The sequence below is a fragment of the Oculina patagonica genome, chromosome 4, assembly GCF_052425735.1.
Source record: "Oculina patagonica isolate OP01 chromosome 4, crgOcupat, whole genome shotgun sequence".
NCBI lineage: Eukaryota > Metazoa > Cnidaria > Anthozoa > Scleractinia > Oculinidae > Oculina > Oculina patagonica.
Genome location: NC_135761.1, coordinates 5,516,637 through 5,527,216, shown reverse-complemented (window position 1 = coordinate 5,527,216; position 10,580 = coordinate 5,516,637). Strand labels below are relative to the sequence as shown.

General features: G+C 40.2%; 1 long non-coding RNA gene across 1 annotated transcript; it reads right to left on the bottom strand.

Annotated features, from left to right (window-relative positions):
• Positions 1–8,153: 8,153 nt before the first annotated feature.
• Positions 8,154–10,330, bottom strand: LOC144652134 (uncharacterized). The gene is made up of 3 exons (XR_013570454.1): positions 10,140–10,330; positions 9,317–9,393; positions 8,154–8,370 (listed from the first exon to the last, which is right to left on the bottom strand). It is a non-coding gene; the product is annotated as an uncharacterized LOC144652134 (long non-coding RNA).
• Between the last annotated feature and the right edge of the window lie 250 nt (positions 10,331–10,580).

Below are 10,580 nucleotides of genomic sequence, written 5' to 3'. Positions count from 1 at the left end.
GGGGAAATTTTTGGGAAAACTCCAGCAACTTGTGGAAAGCCTAGCTTTGGGAACGATCAATCGAATCACCAACCTCGTTCCCAGGGTCTTGTGGGTAATTTCCAGCCTCGTCCCCAGGCCATACCGCGGCACATGCCTGGCACAAAATGGCAAAAAAGTCCCAGTTTAGCGAGAAAAAGTCCCAGATGTAGCTCGACGAAAATATACGTTTTTATGTGAGGAAAAGGGAATATTTCTGGTTCATGAGAAAACTGCATCCCTTTTGAACATTTGTGGACCATTTTAGATGGCGGAGACGAACTGTAATGCCGTTTTTTCCTGCCTTGCAGAATGGTAGTCGTATTAAAGTCAAGAAAATTACATGTAAGCTCATTGTGTTATCATTGTTTTCGTTCACTACTCGTAGTGATACATGTATCTAGAGCAATGGCTTGTCTCTTAGAGATGAGCATGGGACGAGTTCTCTGTGGTAAGCAAATTACTTTCGCCAGGTACTAGTAACTGTGCTAGTTTTATTTAAAATGGGCGACGATCTCAATGTTTATCGAGCTAGGGTCGGGATTTTCGACCTTTGTTGTTTACAATGTGCGAAAACAAAGAAACAATTAAGCTTACTTGAGAGAAGAGGTTTAATTCCCCGATGCATGTAAGCTTGTCATTGATTACTTGTACTGTGAATTTTTATTTCGCCTTTTAGGCTGATCTTGCTAATACTGAGTAATAATCTAACTCTCGTAAACCGAAACTTTATTTGATCTTGTTGTAGCCTGTCTTTCTCTTGTATACTGTGGCTAATTTCATTAGCAGGAGAAGTTAATCCAAATCCTGGGCCAAGTTCAAGTAATATATAACAAGTATGGTTCAATCATTTTCGTCAATGCAATGAGCTTATTAAATAAAATTACAACTGACTTTTATTGCAGATTCCAAGTGTGAATTGATGACACATACATTGTGTAGCACCACTAAATCAGCAATTTCCCTCAATTGCAGAGTTAGCATTTCAACTGAAGTTTATGTATTCTGTTGCCAATTTTATGTAGTTTAACAAATTCACCTGCTGACATGTCCAAAATGAAACAGAAGTGCACTGCTTTCCCTTACTGTATCATTGTAGACGCAGCTGGTTTAACAAAGTATGATTCTTCTGCTATTCTCTCTCACATTTACTTGCAAACAAACACATAAACACAATATATATATAACGTTATATGTTTATTTGCAAATAATTATCAAAATATATAATGTTTAAATATTGTTTGAACCCCTCCAGAAACAGCTTGTTACTGCAGCTTTCGGGCCAGCTTCTATTTAATTTGTGAGCCCCATTCTGCATTTTTGATAGTCCAAAATTATTTATATTTTCCTCACATGGGTACAATGGCTATTTTTCCCATTCCTTAAATTACCACTTTTTATGTCTTACAGAGATATTAAAGGTGTGCTTGACTGACACACACATAAATGCAGTACAGTATAAAAAGTATTTACATGTATTCAACTCTTGCAATATATACTAAAACTAGTAGTAATTGGAAATTAGGGGAGTGCATTTGGTAGGGTGGGGTGATATGGGAGGGGGAAGAAAGCAGGGAAAGCTGGAGGCAAGGAGTGGGAAGTACAATATTATGTTTTCATAATCTCTTGATATTTGTGGTCTGTCCATACGAAAATGTATGACATTGCTCAAGCTGATGAAACCTGATTTGCTTGTACCAACCCATCTTCTAAAGCATAAGAGAAGAATGAAGCCTTTTGATTGATTGTGCCAAGCGAAGTGGCTAAAGGTCTTTAATGAATCCAAATAGAGTACAATGTATATCTAGTATAGTAACATTTACTAACAGTAACAAACAACTTTTAAACTGAAATGTAGCCATTCCAAACATGTTGATACCAGTCCATTAGGAACAGCTTTTTGTTTCCTTTATACAATCATAAAATACAATAGATGTGTTAAAAGAATTTGTTTTTTTTGTTTGTTTGTTTGTTGTTGTTGTTGTTGTTGTTTTTTTTTTTTGGGGGGGGGGGGGTGGAAAGTAACTCAACAGTAATTTAAATGACTCAACAACTTAAAATAGTCTGCATTCATCTTGTTAATGCTTAGTGGCCGAAGGGAATTTGGTATATTACAGAGTCCCACAAGTCTGTATGCAGAGCGAAGTTGAATCTGTTAAGCAGCTGAGTTGACACATCACAACTCGGTGTCGTCACCGAGGCGAATTACAGCGTCTGTTTCCTAGAAAACAAACCACTACATGCCACAGCTTTCTAATTTTCTGTAGCTTTAGTCAAATATTTTGCTACTGATACTTCGAATAAATAGTTACAACTTCACTTACCTTGGAGAAAACTGCAAAAAATATTCGAAATAAGCGAAGGCAAAGGAACAAAGAAAGCACACACGAAAGCACAGTCGAAAGTACTGATGGATTACCAGCTCTGAGCCTGTTATCTCTTCACCGCTGTTGTTGTTTTGTTAGCAAGAAGCAAAAATACTCATCATACAACTTTCGGGAACTTTCCAAGAACGGCCACTATTTTATCTCCGTTCACCAACAGAGAAATTGATCGATAGAAACAGCTCCCATCACCAGTAACAGTTAGTGGAACATCGATATTCTTCAAGCTCTTTAGATGGAACAATTTGCTGCGCATAAAAATCTATATTTAATTTTTCTACCACCGGTTCCTTAAACAAAATCTCCAATAACTTCACGAGTTTAAGGTCTTGGCTGAATTTCAATCGTTGCACAGGCTCCGCCATTTTGGATTTGCCGTTTATCGCCAGGCGTTCTAGGCGAACTTCCCCGACAAGCTGGCGGGTGACGTCACATCCAAATTCGCCGGGGACGACTGGGGACGAGGCTGGGTAATTTCCAAGATGGCGGGTCGACCCGCCATCTTGGAAATTACCCACAAGACCCTAGGAACGAGGTTGCCATCAAACCTGAGCATCGACTGAGCACATGGGTTGGTAAGCGCACAGGCAGCCCAAGCTAACGATAAGAGTCACAGAACTCTAAGACTCAATTTATAAGGATTTGTGTGGGAATGAAACAGTTTTCTTTTACGATATAGAAATTCGAACATTTTACGAATAAAATTGACTTACACTGTTGCTGTTTCGTGTTTTTCTTGTTTGCCAGCTCCTCGAGCCAATTTGAAGCGATTTGGACGAGTTTTTGCTTTGCGAAATTTTGAACACGTGTACTTTATTAAGAGGCTGTATCTGTAATAGTGGTCTGCCCGATCTGGCTTGTTAAATAGATTTCGCTCTTTTTATGTGTTGAAGACTTTATTACTTATACTAAAAAACAATTCACTTGGGATCAATTTTTCGATTATTCGTCACCCGAACACACTTCACTTAGCTAAATTTACCACAACTTTAATAAAAAACACAACTTCTCAAAACACTACAGCCTTAATTCTTTTAGTATCCACAACTTACAATTGTACAACAAAAATATACACCCTATCCCACCTTTAACCTTAAAACGCTCAGATTCAAACTTTATTTTTAAAAGTGAGGCGGTCTACTTCATCACAACCAAATTAAAATGTTCCTATCGCCTTTTCGTCTATAGCTTTAACCCTTATCTCTTTAGCATGACTCTCAGGACACTCCTCACCTCCTTAAAAAACAAATAAAAATCTCAGTTCACTAAGAAAAATTTAAAAAAGCTCGACTTACATTTTACTGTCGACGTCTCCGAACAATCGTATCCTAAAAAAAATAATCCTACTTTATACTATCTTACTTTGGTATTATTATTACAAACTTCTACTTTAACACTTTATATTAAATACTTCTACTTTATTTTACAATGTCTACATCACTTTTTTAACATTTTTTATTTTCTTTTTTAATCTTTATATATCTACATCTTACTTTTATAACTTCTATTTTCTTTATTCTCTTGTTTTTATCTTATATGTTCTCATCTTACTTATTCATACATTATACCTTCTTTAAAATTTTTTTACTCTTTATTTTCTTAGCGTTAATACTATAATATATCTTACATACCTTTTATCAATACTATAAATACCCTTCTTAACAGTCTTTGTCTTTATATTCTCTTTTATTATCATCAATTAATATTTACTCATCTTCTTTAAATTTTATTAAAATACATATTTAATTACTTACATAATGTCACGCTAGGTCATTTTAACATACATAATACTACCTTATTTTTTCTTTACTTTTTATAATATACTATTTTTCCTGTCTTTCTTTTCCTCTACTCAATTTATTTTTCCCGATCTTCCGCTTTTTATTCCTAAATTTCGTTTCTCTTTTTTTTCGGTGTCGAGAAATCACTATTTCCAAAATTCACAGTCACACATTCCCCCAAGTCGTACTATCTCTTAGGTCCGACAGTACACCATCTCCCCAGAGTAAATTTGTTAGTCTCTCCTCCATACACGCGTTCTTCCTACTCGTCTATCTTAGCTCTTTAGTTCCGCTCGTACCGAGTCTCATCCGTCACCTTCCAATACCGAAAATATAAGATTCTTCACACCTTTTATTCTCCTCTCCTACAGACTACATCCTCTACAATTTCTTCGACTCTTCCACTCATTCCTTCGACTTCTTCTCGCCCTCTCTTATTTTATATTTTTCTTATATCCTCCTTCATCTCTCGTTCCAATTCGCTTCTCCCATAAAAAATTTCCTAAAACATTTATTCTTAAATACTGTTTATAAATTCTCTAGGTACCTTCTTATACTTTATATTACTTATCACTTGTTCCTCTCAATTTTCCCTTTACTTTTCAAATACACTATCCTCTCCCGTCAAGTCTCATTTACGCACACTATTACACACAGGGTGATTTAAGGGGGGTGGAATACTTGGCATAAGTACTATAAGGGTATTTTTACGGGGGGGGGTGGAACGTTAGTATCAGAGGTTTTCAGGGGGAGAGCACTCCCTTTCTTAGGAGGGGGGGGGCATACCATACTTAAGCTATTCTCTCTCCTTGTCTCTTCCTACATTTTCTAATCTCTTCTCTCCTTTCCTCTCCTCCTATTCTCTTCTTCTTATACTTAACCTTAACAGTACATCGTACTGGGCACTTCACTATGTCCGGGCGTCATAACCTCATCGCACCCTCCCTCATTCTCCCTGACCCTCGTTTCACCAACTGTATCGATCACCGATCATATCTCACTCTACTGCGGGTGGTGCTGTCGTCGCGTTCGGGGGGCGCTGGGTGTGGCCGCGTCGGGGTGCAGTTTCCCGGGGCCGCCATCTTCGGGGCTGGTGTGGGGTGCGGGGGCGTCGTCGGGCGCGGGTGGGGGGCCGCTCCCTCGGCTGGCCCTGTTGTGGCGTCTGGGGTCGTTTTCCTCCTTCGTCCCCCCCCCGGCCCCCCTCTCTGCCCCCTCTCCCGACCCGCCCTCCCCCCCCCTCCCTCCTCCCCCGCCTTCGCTCCTCGTCACTTCGTGTCGTCTCGGTCTGGTCAGTCTCCGCGCTCGTCGCCTGGTCGCGGGGAGCCGGGCGCCGCTCTCTCTCTGCGGTCGGTGGTCCCGGGGTCGCGTCGCCACCTGGGGGGTCCGGGCGGGTCCCTCTGCTCCGGTCGGGGCGCTGTTTCGACAGGTGGACATTCTTCTCTCGGCTGCGGTGGGTGCGCCTCACTTGTTTCTCGCGGGGTGGGGGTCGGGGCGTCGGCTCGTCGAGTGGGGCACGGCGTGGGGGTGGGGTCGTGCCGCGTGCTCGTCGGGTGACGAAATCTACTCGAATGATCGGTAGTGGTGTTGTTGTCCCAGAGCGAATCTATTCGCCGATCAGGCAGACACTATACAGATACAGCCTCTTAAGTATTCCCAAGGCTGGAAACTATTTTCGACAGCATCTCACTCGAAGCGAAATATCTTCCGTTAGGGCTTTCCACAGTTGCTCTAGATTTCCCAAAAAGTTGCTCGTAATTTCTCAAAAAGTTGCTCTAAAAATCCAAAAAGTTGCTTCTGATATTAAGTTGCGAAGTTGCTCCAAAATCCAAACGCTGCTTCTATCAGGCTCTTTTGCTATTTTCCTTTGGGGTGATTTCTGCAGGGTTTGCAATTTTACAGCAGAGTTCTAATAACATATTTGGGGAACATTTGTTAAAAAGGATTTCCTGATCGTGAAGATATCAATGACGTCATGTTGCTGCGGTAGTTGCAGTGAGCGAGTTGAACGTCTTCAGTTTCCTCGAAATCTTCGGCAAACTTCTAGTCCGGACTCCTTTGACACACTCGGATAATCTTCGGAGATCTTCGGTCTGGCGCTCACAAGTTGCTCGAGAGGAAAGTTGCTCGAAGGGGAGAGTTGCTCGAACATGAAATTGCCAGTTGCCGAGCAACTTGTGGAAAGCCTTATCTTCCGTGAAATTGGTCAAATTGCTGCAGAATTTCTAGCACCGTAATCTCCGGTAATTTTTCTTTCCTATCGTTGTCCGTTTGGTTCCGAGTGCCCTAGTGAAGCGTAGAAAATTCTTCCAAAGTGCGAGTTTTGCTTTTCTTGTTATGCGCGGCCCATCAAACCACACACAAAATGGCGTCAGGTCGACAAAATCGACCTCAGCGGTGGGGGACATGGAGTTATTGTTACTTACTCCAAAATACGCTGTGAGACCCGGAGAGGTCGATTTTCTACCGGAAATAAAAACCGGCGTTTAAGAAATCACGTGCCGGTGATTTTCTATTTCCTGTAGAAAATGGCCCTCTCCGGGTCCCACAGCGTATTTAAGAGTTAATGTCAATATCGCCATGCCCTCCGCCACTGAGGTCGATTTTGTCGACCTGACGCCATTTTGTGTGTGGTTTGATGGGCCGCGCATAACAAGAAAAGCAAAACTCGCACTTTGGAAGAATTTTCTACGCTTCACTGGGGCACTCGGAACCAAATGGACAACGATAGGAAAGAGAAATTACCGGAGATTACGGTGCTGGAAATTCTGTAGCGATTTGACCAATTTCACGGAAGATATTTCGCTTCGAGTGAGATGCTGTCGAAAATAGTTTCCAGCCTTGGGAATATTTAATAAAGTACACGTGTTCAAAATTTCGCAAAGCAAAAACTCGTCCAAATCGCTTCAAATTGGCTCGAGGAGCTGGCAAACAAGAAAGAACACGAAACTGCAACAGTGTAAGTCAATTTTATTCGTAAAATGTTCGAATTTCTATGTCGTAAAAGAAAACTGTTTCATTCCCATACAAATCCTTATAAATTAAGTCTTAGAGTACTGTGGCTCTTATCGTTAGCTTGGGCTGCCTGTGGTAAGCGCGAACGTTTTCCTGCAAATTTCGCAATAATGAGCCAATCAGAATCTTACTTCGCCTCACTAGGCGTTGTCAAATGGCTTCCTTGCGAACTTTTGCGCGAAAAGTGGCGGCAAACGGCGAAACGTGGCATAACAACAACCAGACATGAGCGAGAACTAATTTTTCTTTATTTATTTATTTTCCATTTCAAATAAAGTGACATTTCGAATTTTTTTTACTGAAAAATGGCGGGTGGATATCCACCCTATCCACCCCCCCTGTATCCGCCCCTGATAAAAAGCGGTCAGTTCACCTTAGTGAATACGTAAACATTCACATAAACACTTCTTGTAAAACTTCAATTGTTTAAATCGTTAAAAATCACAGGATGATGCATTCTTTTTAAGCATACGTGACAGCCTTCAGGCTGCCATTCTGATGTCGTGTGGCGCAAAACTCAAAAATTCAAAATGTTATATTTTAAAGACGGCGGATGCTTTTGAGCTGAAAACCTTCAATAAGATATATATTAAGGACGTCAAATAGCCAGCGAAGGATAAAAAGGCAGGTTTCTCGCGATTCTGGATTTTAGAATTTTGATGACGTCACGTGAAAACCAAGAATTCCTTATTGATGACGTTGCTCTGATGACGTTGCTCGAGATCTGGGTCTGTGATTGGTTGTTATGTGCGCGCGAAAATTTATAACCAAGAAACAACCAATCAGAGACACTACACGGATCTCTGCAGAGCACGTCATCGGTATGGAATTTTTTTTAGTCAAATAGATTAGGCACAATTCAAGGAGTTTCTTGCAAAGCGTAGACCAAAGGCGAGAGGGGTATTTAATTAGGAAGTTCCAGCCGCCACCTGTTTTATTCTAAACATTCTAAAGTGGATGGAGTAATAATGTGGCTTTTATTTCTGTTTCTCTTTACTCAGCTTTACTTTTATCAAGTAAAAAGCAAATTAGATTTCTTCATCGCCATCTTTCCGATCCTCGTGCTCAGTCTCCGGAACATCCTCGACCTCAGACTTTGAGAAGGCGTCGGCAGTGGCCTGGGCAGAATGGCGGTTGGCCAGCTTTCCTTGAGGGGCGCGACGACGACGCCAAGCCTCGTTGAAAACACAAAAACAGTTACAATTAGAATGTTATTCCAAATACTAACTTAAACATGTCTAGGCCTAAAATGGTGTGACTAAACCTACTTGCAGATTCATTTTACTTCTTCTAAGGTGGCAACGATTTAACAGTGATTTACACCTGATTGAAGAAACGTTGACCCGTGAAAAGCATAAACGATTAACGATGCGACCCAAATGTTTATTGGGAAATCGGAAAAAGTAATCGTCTTCTGTGACAAAATGAACATAATAAGACAGATTGCATAAATCATGCTTTCAAAGTTCTCAAAGATGCCTTGATTAGAAATAAATTGAACATTACTACTAAGCTCACCAATGCTGTCTACCCAGAATCCCATTCGGTCTTATCGTTCATGGTTTGTGCTTTTCATGGGTCAACGTTTCTTCAATTAGTATATATAGTCTATATACTTCGGGCCCGACTTAAATTTGAACGAACAGTCCACCAGGAGCAAACGAGTTGAAAATCACTCATAGAAGACAAGGGCGAGTTTTATTAGGCACCGATAAAGGATAACAGTAAAAAACCTACAATTTTAAGTATATTAAAACACAAATATAGAATAATTTTTCTTAGCTAGCTTTCAAGGCAACGCGCCCGCGAATAGCCAACGATGTCCCCAACGATGAGGAAGCCGAAGCCGACTATAAGCTTAACTGTCAGAGGGCTAGAGGGTTAGGATTGACTCAGTTGGCTGGCACAAGCTTTCAAAACAGAGGTCACCCACTCAGTTTTCTTCCACGAGACTAACTTGTCGACCTTCATGCGCGCAAGCAAACGCAGATGTATTCTAAAATGTTCTTAGCGTCTTCCTTTATTTCCTTCATGTGAACGCCAAGTAGTACATAGCCATAGAGCCTTAATCCACATAGATACGTCAGTCATAAGTTGACTTCATACAATTTAATACAACACAAACCTTTGATGAAATGAAGAGACAATGAGGCACATCACAAGAAAAATGACAAGAACGCGTCCCATGTTAAGTCTTTCTGAAAATAACAAGAGTAAATATGTTTATAGCAAGACTCCGATAATGTCGTAGAGCCATCTTTATGGGCCTTCACCGAAGCGGCCATTACAATTTGATAATTTAAGCTGGAAATGGGAGGGAGTGGAAGTTTGCCAGAAGAAAAACTTTATCAGCTTTGACCTAAAAGTAAAATCATTCTTTCCTTTTTTTTCTCGATAGATTTTCTTCTCTAGAGGAACATCTCAATCATCAAAATCTCAGACGTCCTTACAAAGGATTTTAATTTTTAAGGAATTTCTTCTTTTTTGGTTACGAGCATGTATTTCTTGAACTTTGATCAAGTTCAGTGCGAAAAGAAAGTTTGTACTAGGTTTTTAAGTTGGTTTTAGTTGCATCCAATGTAGACAATAATATTGATCAGCTTCATAACCGCGAGCTGACGTAAGACATGCTAAACACGGATTTTAGCCAAATTTAGGCATAGGAAATTGTCACCAATTTCAGTGAAAGATGAACAGTTTTCAAAGTTTATCTCGTTTGCTTGGAACTTTGAATTATAACGCCCGAGAGACACATTTGGTTGTAATGAAGCTATGGTTTTGTCATTTAGCCCCATAGAAGTAATTTCTTTGCAAACATTCAGTTTCATAATGGGTATTTGGCACAACTTAATAAAATAAACTTAACTCTGCTGTGACAGTCCCTTTAACATCTGTTATTTACCCTGACAAAAGGAAAGAATATAGCTAGAAGATGGCTACTTACAAATCACGCTTTGAATTGCTGCTTCCGTCTCCGACGATCTGTTGGTTAAACTGATGCTTTAGCTGGTTTTATTGCCACTAAGTAGCGTTCGTTTCTCACATACTTCGTATGCATCATATCTTCTTTTGTTTCCGATCCATTAAGATACTGTAAATAATATATTGCTGCCTCAAGGAAATAGGATTATTCTACTGTCAAACAATTTATTCCAGCACTCCAGCTCTGGCCCTGTAGAAGACTAGTTGACTAGTCGAAATATCGGCCAAATAAATTGTCCAACACAAGTGTCGTCGTACTAGCCGTGCATTTAAAATTACTAATTTATTCCCGTTGGCAAACCTCTCCCTTTTCCATGCAGTTTCCTCTAAACTTTGCCGGTTATATTTATTTACTGTTTTCCTGAAGGTCAAGAGTGATAAGTAAAGTTAATATACTTGTATA